At 44.7% G+C, this 12311-nt stretch overlaps 1 long non-coding RNA gene across 1 annotated transcript; it reads left to right on the top strand.

Moving 5' to 3' along the window:
* The first annotated feature begins 10308 nt into the window (after positions 1-10308).
* On the top strand, positions 10309-12102 carry LOC132648948 (uncharacterized). The gene is made up of 3 exons (XR_009587353.1): positions 10309-10433; positions 11164-11528; positions 11864-12102. It is a non-coding gene; the product is annotated as an uncharacterized LOC132648948 (long non-coding RNA).
* Positions 12103-12311: the final 209 nt, after the last annotated feature.

Genomic DNA, 12311 nt, shown 5'->3' with positions numbered 1-12311 from the left:
CTCAGGGTAATCTTGGCTTCAAGGGATCAGATGTTTTTCATGCTTTAGATTCCCAACCACACATGTACACACACACAGACACACAGACACACACACACAGACACACACAGACGCACACCTTTTCCTATTTTGATGCCTTGGAGAAATCAGAGATTTGGCTCTGGTTGCTATATTTGCCAATCTGAGGCTTTAATTTTGGTTGTGAAACAATAATTCAGCTCTTAGCAAGTGAGTTAACAGTCTTACCTTTAAGTTTCATATTTATCTTGTCTATGCGTTGGATGTGTGCATGCCACATGTGGAGGTTGGAGGGCAACTTCAGGGATTTGGTTCTCTCCTCTCCCCATGTGGGCAGTGGGGCTTGAACTCAGGATGTCGGGCTGAATTTGCAATCGCTGCAACGCACCCAGCCATCTTAACAGACCATGGCTTCTTTTCCTGTTTGGAAGTTTCTGAAGTGTGAACCTGAACATTTCTTTAAAATTCTGAGGAGACTTGAGAAGGAGCAGAATCCCTCAAATGTGTGTGATGAAAAAGTTGTCTCTCCGTCCTCACTTTGACTCTCAGGAGGGAACTTGTTCAGCGGAGAGCAGTTAAGTCTCACCAAGGCTCACTGTTGCCTTCGCAGTAGCAAGGCTGTTTGGAGCCTTTGAGGGTGAACTGAAGGCCAGCATGGGAGTTGTTCTGCCAGCACTGTTCTCCTCAGATGTGACAGAGTGTGGCCAGCAGACATGGAACTGATACATGCCATTCGCCTCAAACACTTTGGTTGTCAGATTTAGTTAATAACACCATGAGTAAATATTGCGAAGATGAGAACATTCTTCATTTTATTCTAGGAGAGTCCAAATCTTTTGTTTTCTTCTCCAAGACAGGGTTACTTTGTGTAGCCCTGGCTGGTCTCGAACTCACAGAGATCTAGCTGCCTCTGCCTCTTGAGTGCTGGTATTAAAGGTGTTGGGCCATCACTGCCCCTTATATGAGAGTCTAAACAGATGCAAAGCATGTGCAATATCGTAACAGAGACATCATGTACCTCGCACCCACTCCACCCCCACCACCCTAAATTAAATCTCAGTTTGGGAACATCACTTTCTTCTTTCCTCTCTCTCTTCTGGTGTTTTTCTGATTTCTTTCCTCTCTTAACTTCATCTGCTCCCAGCTGGAAGTCTCAGTGTGCATTTTTGTTCTTATGTTGGCATCCATGACCGACTGGTTCATCTGTGTGACCTCTTAGATTTGTGGTATGAAGTGATCAGCACTTCTGCACTAGAACTTTCTGGAAGTTCAGACCAGAGCTTTCCGAAGCTCTGTATGCTTCACCAGTACTCCTGATTTGATTCTCATAAGATTTTCTTTTTAAAAATAGGAGAAGGGACCGTCTTTGACTCTGTGGCCTGCCCCTGGGTCACTTTCCTCTCTTTGGGCTGCCTCGTCACTCCCCCGTGGGGGAGGATGTGCTTAGTCCTGCTGTGACTTAAGATGCCAGGGTGGGTTGGTGCCACATGGGGGCTTCTCCTTCTCTGGGAGGAAGGAGAGGGGGGAATGGGAGGGGAGTTGCGGGGGTGGGACGAGGAGCAGAGGAGGGAGGGGGCTGAGATCAGGATGTAAAGTGATTAAAGAGATAAATAAATGGGGAAACTTCCATTTAAAAGATTGTTTGTATGTCAGTGTGTGGATCCACTTGGCGGATGGTGGTGTCAGATTCCCCAGAACTGGAGTTACAGTGGTTCTGAACCCCTCTCTGTGGCTGCTTGGAGTAGAACTTGGTCTTCTCCAAGAGCAAGCAGTATGCTAGTATGCTTTGAGCCAGCTTTCCAGCCCCAATTTCCGATTTTATTTCTTCCTTCATTTGATCTATCTATCTATCTATCTATCTATCTATCTATCTATCTATCTATCTAATTATCTATCTTTCATCTTTCTATTTGAGACAGAGCTTTATTAAGCAGCTCAAGCTGGTCAGGAACTCTTCATGTAGACCAGGCTGTCCTCAAACTCATAGAGATCTGCTTGCCTCTGCCCCCCCCCAAGGGGTGGGATTAAAGGCGTGTGGCACCGTACCTGGCCCCAACTCCTGATTTTATAGTCAGCCCACTCCTGCCCTGATCTCTTGGTAAATTCAGGGTCACTGCGTTAGCTCTGTCACAAGGCTTCTTCGCGCTCCATGGCTAATGACTCAACTTTCCATCTTTATTAAGTTCTAGTTCATGATGACTGTTAAGCAATGTTCCATCGTAGAGAAAGATCAGACAGGGTTTGGACGTGTAGCTCGGTAGTTGAGCATGTACTCACGGCTGTGTGTTTAATTCTCAGCACCAATACCATTATGCTCAATTAAATTAATGCCATTTAAAAACACTATACTCTCTTGTTGATGAATTTTTTCAAACTGTCATTAAGGCAATCTTTTTGTTGTTATTGTTCTGAGATAGTCTCACCATGTAGGTCAGGCTGGTCTTGAGCCCACAATGTCGTTATGAACTAGAAGTAACTGTCCTGTCTCTTGAATCCTGGAATTGCAAGCCTGCTCTGCCACACTTGGCTATTTTTCATCTTACAAACAATGCAGAAGGATCTTTTACGTATCTTCTCCTACGTGTGGCATCACTGAGTTTTATCTCAAGGCTTCAGAAAAGACTTCTTATGTTGATAGTAAAACAACCTGGCTAGTTACTTAAAAGATAAATAGGAGGCTGGAGAGATGGCACCGTGGCTAAGAGCACAGGCTGCTCTTCCAGAGGACCTGGGTTCAATTCTCCTCACCCACATGGTAGCTCACAGCTGATTTTTAGATTACAGTCCTAGGAGAGTCTTTAGGCTTTCTTAGCCACTGCACACAACATGGAACATGAACACACATGCAAGCAAAACACCCATACACATAAAGATAAATTAATTAAAAATAAATAAAATAAAAAATAGGCAGGTCATGTAATTTCTGGAATAAAGGGAATGTCAGAAACTGGATGTACAGTTGTGAGGCAGCCCAGGGGAATCAGATACGCAGTCAGGCACCACACAATGCCATTTTGGTTAGTAATGGTGGCCCCAGAATATTAAAATGGGACTTAGCCCTCAGAATGTATCACACATATACAATGTGTTACATGTTTGTGGTATCACTGGTGTAAGCAAATCTGAACTGCAAAGGTGTAAAGGCATAGTATATGCAATTATGTGCAGCACATAATACTAGTAATAATAAATGACTTTGTTACTGTCTACGCATTTATTATACTATATATTTTATGGTCATGGTAGCGCGCTCTTTTTACTACTTAAAACAAACCTGCTATAAAACAGTATGCCGTGTTACCCTGGCAGTGTCCTCAACCATCTTTGGTTTACTGTTTCTCTTCTGAGCCGTAAGAGTAGAGAGGCCAGCCTGCACCATCTGAGTCTGTGTGTGTGTGTTTGAGTAATGACTCAGGTGCCTAACTATGCCCTTCTCTGAACATGTCCCTGATGTCAAGCCACACGGCACCGTGTTATCAGATCTCTCTCTCCTACTTTCTTCTGTGGTGCTGGAGGCAGAACCTTGTACCTCGTGAACACTGTGCTCTGCCCCTGAGTGACACACCCAGCCCCAGTGTCTGGTCTGTACGTAATTGGCGGGTCAGTAGAGCGAGCACACAAATACGCTGAGCAGCCGCCGAGCACCTCAGAGTGACCCCCGAGTTTACGATGCTGCCTTTCACATTACTGCTTCTGTGAAGACTTCCAGAAGTTCGCTTTTAATTCTGTGAATTGTTTTCCCCAATTTGGAACTCCATTCGACCTGCCTCTGTTGTCTGATACAGTGTGAACTGTATTTGTTAAGGGTTACAGATCTCTGAGGAGGCTCAGGGCTTTGGGAGGGAGGGGTTCGTGCCTTCTTTGTGTCTCCAGGGTATGGCGTATAGTGGGCAGTTAAGAACGGGGAATGACGGAGTAGCTGGTCTAAGTTGTGGAAGATCTTTTGGAGTTGGTGGTGTGTCTTTACGGTAAGTTATAGAACAGTAGGTGAACGCATGGAAGAGGAAGTTCCAGCTTCTTTGTGTTCAATTTCTTTTAACAAGTGGGGAATAAACCAATTCATAACAAGCTACACGGTGGCCGAGGAGGAGAACTCAGTCAGTAAAGAGGCTGCTGTGCAATCACAAAGACCCAAGTTCTAGTCCAAGCACCTATATAAAAGCCAGGCCGGGTGGCGCATGCTTGTAACCCCCACACCGGGGAGGTGGAGACAGGCAAGGTCCTGGAGCTTGCTAGCCAGCTGAGCCTAAGTGGTGAGCTCCTGGCCCTGAGGAGAGACCGTTCCTCAAGAAACATGGTGACCCACTCCTGAGGCAGGACACCCAGGGTTCACCTCTGCTCTCCACCCACGTGCACACATGTACATGTGCACGCGCACACATGTTCCCCTATGCGTGCACACACACGCAGCCCATATCCCCACACAAAGTTAGCCATCAATCAAAGCTGACCAACACAGCAGGTGAGCTGACTACGGTGTGTTCACACTTGAAATGTGTGCTTTGTGTATTTATTCCAGTGCAGAGTTAGTTTACGGAGGGAAAAAAAATCCTAATCTTGTAAATTTCCGGGAAAACACCCATGAAAAACTTCCTCTTTCCATTTAGATATTGTATTCTTTATCAACTGTTAGATCGGCCAAGTCCTTCAATTCTTGTAATCTGGGACAGTGGGATACTGTTCTGTTGAAATCGCTGATTAAATCAAACAATTTCAGTAAACCACTTGAACAAAAAGTCCAAACAGGAGCTTCACTATTATTAGGTAATTTTATCTGTGACCCCTCTCATTTACAGCACATGCTCAGTACATATGTGAGAGATCCCTTTCATATCATTACATTAGTACATTAGTAACCCAGTACATTAGTAACCCAGCTCAGAAAAAAGGCACTCCAAACTTTATACCTTAAACACATCATGGAAAATCCTTGTCTATTCTTTATGTATGAAAGTGTAATACAGTGTACACATATTTTTAAGAGTGTGCAAAAGGCCACTGTGAGAATGCCTTTTCCCACTGTTAAGGGCTTTATTTATTATGAATAACCTGTCACATGCATGATGGGTGGCTAGTTTCATTTCTCCAAAACATCTTTTCGGTAGTAAATCTGAGGCAGCTGTGGTTAACCGAAGTACAAACCCAGAAAGGTTCACCAAAACTAGTGTATATTTACGTTCTGACTCACAGGGCCTTCCAGGCATTAATCAGAGGGGAACCAGCAGTATTGTAATTGTTTAATCTATTCAGTGTGTGTGTGTGTGTGTGTGTGTGTGTGTGTGTGTGTGTGTGTTAAGTTTGTTGCAGTCTGTGGGAAGGTTCACGTTTGGTTGCAGCTTGCCATCCATCTGCATTGCCACAATTTGTCTTCATTTGCCACTTTGTGGTGGGTATGACCCCCACCCCGAAAAACTCTTTCTTCCCCAGGTCTGTGCACAGGACTCTCGTAGAGCAGGACCCATCCCGAATACCCTGCACACCCACACTGGCACCTTCAGGTCAGAAAGCTCTTTCTAATGCGTGACTGTTGTAGTGTTACACGCCGTTCTACAATCATGAAAGAGCGGTTTCCAAATATGGGGAGCTACACCAGGGAGTAAACTGGAGTGTTTAATTAAATGGAGGCACAAATTTTTATTATACTGTCACTGGATATTTGAATAACTAGCTGTAAATGAGTTCTGTTTGCACAAAAGGGACTCTCCAAATCCCGTTGTCCCGGTTTCAAAATATTCTCTAGTTCCTGGGCAAAGCGAAATGGAATGGTCACATCGACATTACTAGAACAAATTAAAGCTGGGAGCAATAAGAGACACTCACAGAGGAATGAAAACTCTTTGAGCCATGAGCAGTTTTGTCCCCACTAGAAATGACTGGGTGATTCACTCAGCTAGTTTTGTGTAGTCATTGTGCTGCTGTTTAAATGGGCCGTCCTCCCAAACTGTCATTATGATGGTATAAAGAGGTGGGACCTCAGGGGTGATTAAGTCCCAGGAGTCCTGTCCTCCCAAGGCCTTTAGGAAGGAAGCAAATGCCTTATGTTTGGTGGAAGGAGGAGCCCACACCTTCCACCGTGGAAGGATGTCGTGGGAAGACCCTTGCCGGGTGCTAGGATCATGTTCAAGAACGTCACAGCTTTCAGAATTATGATCAGAGGTATTTTTATTGTTTATAAATTACCTAGGCTGTTGCTTTTTCTCATATCTGAAAAAGATGGACTAAGACCCATTAAAAGTTACTCTATGATTTATTCTCAAGTGAACAATACTGAGCTATCTATCTATCTGTCTATCTATCCTCTCTCTATCGTTTATATTAAAACTACTATTCTAAGAAATACCTGGATATTTGCCTTGAGTTTCTTTATTTAGATCACAAACATTTACTGAAGAAGCATTGCATTCACTGAGTAACTTCTTTGTGGAAAATGCTTTTCTGTGTTGAAATGTAATTGACAACCACTAGAAACTGGATGTGTGGGCCTTAGGAGATAGCTCAGTCAATAAAGCTCTTGCCTTGAAAACATAATTCCTGACTTTGATCCCCAGAACTCACATAAAAATGCCAAACTTCAGTGGCACACACTTGTCATTCAAGCATGGGGGAGACAAAAACAAGAATGTTCCTGGGACCTGCTGGCAAGAAGCCAGCCTGGCCTTCTTGCTGAGTTCTAGGCTGTTGAGATACCTCCCCTCCCAGAGAAGGGTGAATGGTACCTAGGGAATGACACCTGTGATTGTCCTCTGGTCTCTACATGTGGATCTACATACATGAACACACATACATGCATACATATAAACATTGTATTATGTGACTTGCTGTTTTGACAAATAAATTTATTTGAGAAATAATCATCACAACCAGGCAAATTAATTTACCATGTTATACCTTTCCTGCCTCCTTCCCTTCTGCCTTCTCCTCTTCCTCTCCCCTCTCCTCCTCCTCCTTGTTCTCTCTCCCTCCTTCTCTCTGTCTCTCCCTTGTTTTCATTCTTTTCTTCTTATGGCGAGAACACCTAAGGCCTATTCTCTAATAAAATTTCAAAAACATAGTATAATATAGTAAACTATATAAAAATTTATTCATCTGTGTATCTGAAACTGTGCGTTCCAGTTACCAACCTTTCTCCATTATCCTCTAGCTCTAGCTCCTGGCAACCAATTTTATACTCTCTCCTTCTGTGAGAATGGCTGCTATGGATCCTGAGGTAACTGAGAACAAACAGTATTTGTCTCTCTGTGACTGGCTTATTTCCCTTAGCGCAATGCCCTGTGGTTTCATTCCCATTGCTTCAAGTGGTAGATGATGCTGCATAGTGTGTGTGCACCCCATCGTCTTTCTTTTGTCGGCAGGCGCTCGGCTGTTTCCTTTGCTTGGCTATTGTGAATAATTTTAGAACAAACCCAAGAGTGGGGATATCGCTTTGTGATCCTGACTTCACTTCCTGTGACTATAAACACAGAAGTGGAAACACTGGATCACAAGGTAACTCTATTTTTAATGTCTGAGGAACTGCTGCTGATTTCTGCTGATAGCCATTCCGGTCGGCACCGCCCTCAGCAGTGCACACTTTTCTTGTTCTTTCCTTAGCAACACTTACTGTTTGTTCTGTAGGGAAACCTGAACACACTTTGATCGTCACAGCAAATTTCTTGGATGAAAACCCTTCTTCCAAGTTTGGATATGATGAAATTTCTGTTCAGATTGGCACTGTGCTCAGCCCCGCACAGCTGGTAATACCAAGGCTGACTTTACAATCCCGGCTGATCTGGTACCGGTGCCACCACAGGAACACTTGTTCTCTCTGAATTACCGAATGGAAACGTTTTAGAATCCTGTTCATAGTCTTGGTTTCTCAGAAAAGATAAATGCATGGCTTGAATGGTGATAAAAATATATCCACTTTCAGGGTACAATGGCACCTTCCTTCAGACTTACTTTTTCTGTCACCCAATTCTCTCTCTCTCTCTCTTTCTCTCTCTCTCTCTCTTTCATTTAAGGTATTTGCAAAGCCAGGCATGCAGGCACAGCAGTCATGGTGGCACATACCTGTCATTCCAGAACTTGGTGGTGGGGGGGAGGGCTGGATCTGGAGTTCAAAGTCTTAAACCATACAGTGCATTTAAGGGCTGCTAGGTTATAATAAGGCCCCGTCTCAAATAAACAAAACAAAACAAAACACAAGATTTTCAGATTTTTACTAACTCTGTACCATTTCTTTTCTCCTCTTTCCCCCACATGATAACAGAATTATACAACTAAGTCATAACTTACCTAGACAATTATCCATCACATAAATCTGTTAGATGATGGTCACTTTTCCCCAAGATCTACTATCCTGAAGGTATTCACCAATGAAACAGATTTTTCCAATGATTTGTTGTGATCAATAGTCAAATTCCACAAAGGACAAAAATAAGAAATTGTCCTGTGTCTTCTTGGCTGCTTTGCCCAGCTGCTCACTGGAAGTTCCAGTGTCTTGGGGGGAATTCAGCCAGAATGGCCTTGAGGGACCTGTATTATGACCACACTCGCTGATGGAGCAGGCTTTGAATGCCGAGAGCAGCTCAGTCTGATATGTCTGTGGAGACATGTGCTGGAATTTGCAGAGAAATCTCAGGTGCCTCGTAGCCATGAGTTTTATAGCCGTTGCCCTGGGTGGGCTGATTTCTAACAGGAAGGCACTGCCCGAGCTGCGTGAGCATGTTCCGTCTACTCCTCTTAGAATGGCACAGTAGGTGACAACATGGACACTCAGCCAACATAACCATGGTTCCCGTTCAATGGTCAGCTAATGGAAGCTACATTTCTTTCTTTAAATAATATTTAAAACCTATTTTTTGATAGTTTCATAATGCACATAACGTATTTTAATAATATTCGCATACCCTTTACCCTCTTTCCCACTGTGACTCTTCTTTTTCAAGTCTTTCTCCTGAGGTCAGGTCATACATTGTGTATGTATCAGTGAGAGAGAGAGACAGAGCCACAGAGAGCCACATGGTTAGTTAGGATATCTTGCATGAACAGGAGTGAGGGGTTATTTACCTGAGCATGGGCAATTTACTAGTGGCTAAAGGGCTAATGCAAAGCAACTCTGAGATTCTCAAGTTCGTGTTTGACAATGAATTGACACTCCGCCATTGTGAGGAAGTTGCTGTTGTTATCATGAACACCTTTAAAGTTGTGGAGGATTCCCTGGGTGAGGGCCTGCAATGTGGCATTGGTACCTGCCTTCACCAACCCTGCCTCTTCTGCCCTCAGGAACCATTGCGTCCTGGAGGCACTGACAGGTTGTACATTCTGATTTCCTAGTATTTTTTTTCCCTCACATTTATTTAGCAATGGCTAAACAATAGCAGGCTACCTCCATCTTGAGGAATTCTTTGTTTTGTTTCTGTTTGACATCCTGGGTGAGTTCTATGGCCAGAAGAAGCATGAAGGAGCCCCACAGGTATGCAGAGTTGGTAAGGCTGTTCTTATCTGTGACAAACTTGTCCACTCAGCAGGCTGAGCCTGGAGCTGGGAGAACCAGGCCCTTAGAGCTGTGGAGCCTCATTCGCTCCATTCATGGAGGAATACTGACAGGCCTCATCTTGGGCAGATAAATACAACTTCTATAAATTCATGAGTGCAATGGCCATGACATGCTTGAAGAATCACGAAAACACCATTTCAGTTGCTATATCTTCAATAAAGAGTTAATAATACCCATGGGTCAAAGACAGAAAGGAATTATGGGCAGACCAGCTCCTAGCGCGGAGATGGTACTCAATGTGTGTGACCATTTTTCTCCTAAGAATCCTATGAGAGATGTAGGAACAAGATCAGTTTTTACATCTCAGGAAGCTGAGGCTTGAAGGAGGTTCACGGCCTGGGCTGGCTTTGAACACCGGACTGTGGCTTCTAAACCTGTGCTCCTTAACCCTGACCTGCTCTGTCTCCGGACATTAGGTAAACAGAGTGGCAAAGAGAGAGAGGTAATGATGTGGCTGCAAGGCCTCTCACCCAGCTGTGTGTGCTCCTTGGACAGCCTCCTGAGGGGTGAAGTGGAGGAAATCCAGCACCAAGCTGGTCACAGGCCAGCTCCATGACAATTTTGGGTTAGGAATGTGAATGATGCAAGTCATGTTGGCACAGGCTTCCACCCTGCCAGGAAACTCCTCCAGGGCTGATGAAAGGGAAGGAACCAAGTGTGTGAAGTGAGCTTTGGAGAGCCGTGAACACCTCCCACCTTCCTGTCTCTCCAGACGTGCACACCCTCCCACAGAAGCCAACTTCCCGAAGTTGCTGTGAGCTCATTCAGCCTCTCCGAAAACTGCGCACTGCACATCTTGGCCATTGGATGGGAATGCGGTCTGTTGGCCTGCTCTTGCGTATCTTTCCAAAATGTGAGCTGGGTGGAACTACCCCAGGTAAGAAATGCTGAGCAGTCAGGAATGTTCTGTAGTCCTGTGATGCCAGCACTAGGGTGATGAGGGAGGAGGATCTTCCACTCTGGGCCAGCCTGGGCTACATGGCAAGACCCTGCATCAAAAAGGGGAAAGAAATGGAATGAAATCTCGGCTCATGGGAAGCAGCAGAACCGCTTGACATCATTACACAGATTGTAACCAGACAACCTACATTCCTCTCACTATTAAGGGCTATTTTTCCAGCGTAAAGACACAACCATATCATGGTGTCTACTGACTCACAGACACTTCTCTCTCTATTCTGCCTGTCTCATTTCTTAGTGTCTTCATCCAAGCAAGAATATGATATGGGGTGGCTGAGGCAGCAAATGAAATGAGGTATTTAAATGTAAACAGCAATAAGTAGTCCCCACTGCCTGCGGGCTGCTGGTCCCCAGCTGGTCTTTCTTCTTGCTATTACCTTTCATAGTTGGTTACTACAGTCTTTCTCGAGGCTCTTCAAGACACTTGCCGGTGGAGAAGTGCTAGCTAAAGCTGCACGGCAGACATTTGTGTTCTCACAGGTTTGCAGTAAAGGGAAAGAGGTCATCTGGGCCCATGGAAAGGTACTATAGCTCTTCTCTCACATTCCCTACAAGGTGTGTGTAATTTTGTAAATAGAGGAAGCAGTGGGCGCTATAACAATGTTAAGAATGGTCTATTTGAAGCTGTGGTGATTGTCCGTTTTTAGACCACAGAGGACTGGACCTGCTTCCTGCTTCCCTTCGCTGACACTGAGGAAAGAGCTGAAGATCCTCAGTGTAGCCCTTCAATGGCCCGGCTTTGATGCCTTCCTTCCTGCACCAGACGAGCTTGCTGCCTGCAGCAGCTACCTGCCAAACCTTTGAATCCCATCTCGCCGTTGTGGTCACGAACACACGTGCCCTGAAAATCTTCTCGTGTATAGTATACTCCCCTCAGGCCAGCATCAGACAGTGTGTGGTTCAAAGCCTGATCCTTTTATGTGTGAGAGCAGAAAGGGCACGTGTCACGTCCATATTGAAGGATGGCTGGCCACCCCATTGTTGGGTGTTGAAGTGGTTTTGCTTTTCTCTGGTAAGTCTTCCTTTCTCTGGAAGGCTGGTAAGTGCCTTTCTCATATATGTATATATATGTGTGTGTGTGTGTGTGTGTGTGTGTGTGTGTGTGTATTCACATGTCTTTTATACATATATATGGTATATGGCACAGTTTGAAATTTGAAAGCACTGATTTTTATAACCACGCGACTCTGGAATAAATCACACAATTATTTGTCCCTGCCAGTGGCCGCTCTCTCCTCCAACTTTGTGTAAGTAGCAACCACTGTAATAGCCTATCTTTAGGAACACTGTGGCCGAGTTCCATGGGGACGGCCATATGTGCCTTCTTTGCTATTACATTTTTTATAGCTTTTCCTTGGAGACAGTCCCATGTATCCCAGGCTGGCCTTAAACGTGACAGGTGGACGAGAACGGTCTTGAACATCTGATCCTCGTGTCTCCACCTCCCGAGTGCTGAGACCATGGCATGTACCACTGGCAGTGCTGGGGATAGAACCCACAGCTTCACGAATTCATGCTAGGCAAGCGCTGAGTTACATCCCCCGCCTCTGTATTTATGTACAGTTGTAAGAAATGTTATAAAATGTTTCCGATGTTATTAAAATAGAATAATTTTTTAAAAATCTCGAGAATTTGATTTGTCATGACATCACCCGTAAGCAGCAAAGCTAAAGGCTGTTCTGGAGAAGCAAAGGCTTCTGGGTTTGGCACTTGGCCCCCGCTTTCATTCAACAGAACTGCTGCTGGAGTTCCAAGCTTTCCCTGGAGATAGCAGTTCCACCAGGGGAGGCAATCT

Source organism: Meriones unguiculatus, chromosome 1 (genome assembly GCF_030254825.1).
Source record: "Meriones unguiculatus strain TT.TT164.6M chromosome 1, Bangor_MerUng_6.1, whole genome shotgun sequence".
NCBI lineage: Eukaryota > Metazoa > Chordata > Mammalia > Rodentia > Muridae > Meriones > Meriones unguiculatus.
This window is presented reverse-complemented; position numbering and strand designations above follow the sequence as displayed.